General features: G+C 40.4%; 1 pseudogene; it reads right to left on the bottom strand.

The window, feature by feature from the left end:
* Window positions 1-364: 364 nt before the first annotated feature.
* Window positions 365-473, bottom strand: LOC139387630 (5S ribosomal RNA; annotated as a pseudogene).
* Between the last annotated feature and the right edge of the window lie 250 nt (window positions 474-723).

The raw sequence follows: 723 nt of genomic DNA, 5'->3' as shown, positions 1-723 counted from the left end.
GGAACAAAATATATAGTCTATACAGCATGTCTCATATATGGGTGGCACAAATTAGGATATGGGGGAGAGGAATGGGCAGTGTTTATGGAAATGAAATACTGTAGTATAATATACTATAGTAATTACTGTAAAGTTTTTGCAGACATTAATGTAGTATTTATTTTAGTGTTTTTGCGGTCTGTAGTATACTGCAGTATTTACAATAGTATTCTACAGTATACTAAAAAACTCTATAGTAAGTACTACACATGATTAAGGGATACTACAGTGTGTAGTATATAGTATTCTACAGTATACTACAGTTTAATACAGAATTCTATAGTAAGACCTGTATTATTATATTTTTTGTACACTTTTTTTTTATAGCTTACAGCACCTGGTATTTCCAGGTGATTTCCCATCTAAGTACTAACCAAGCCCGACCCTGCTTAGCTACCGAGATCAGGCGTGTTCAGGGTGGTATGGCAACAAGCCTATTTTTTAAATCCATTTTCTCCCCGATTGGCTCATTGCTGCAATTCCCCAATGGGCTAGGGAGAGACGAAGGTCGAGTCATGCGTCTTCCAAAACATGACCCACATGGTTGGACTACTTCTTATCACACTGTTCGCTTAACCCGGAAGTCAGCTGCACCACTACCTCGAATAGCGCTAGACCAATTCTATGGGGCTCTCGGTCACGGCCCGGCTGTGACGCAGCCTGGGATGTAGTGGCGCCTCAGCA

The sequence above is a fragment of the Oncorhynchus clarkii genome, chromosome 28, assembly GCF_045791955.1.
Source record: "Oncorhynchus clarkii lewisi isolate Uvic-CL-2024 chromosome 28, UVic_Ocla_1.0, whole genome shotgun sequence".
In the NCBI taxonomy this organism is placed as follows: Eukaryota; Metazoa; Chordata; class Actinopteri; order Salmoniformes; family Salmonidae; genus Oncorhynchus; species Oncorhynchus clarkii.
This window is presented reverse-complemented; position numbering and strand designations above follow the sequence as displayed.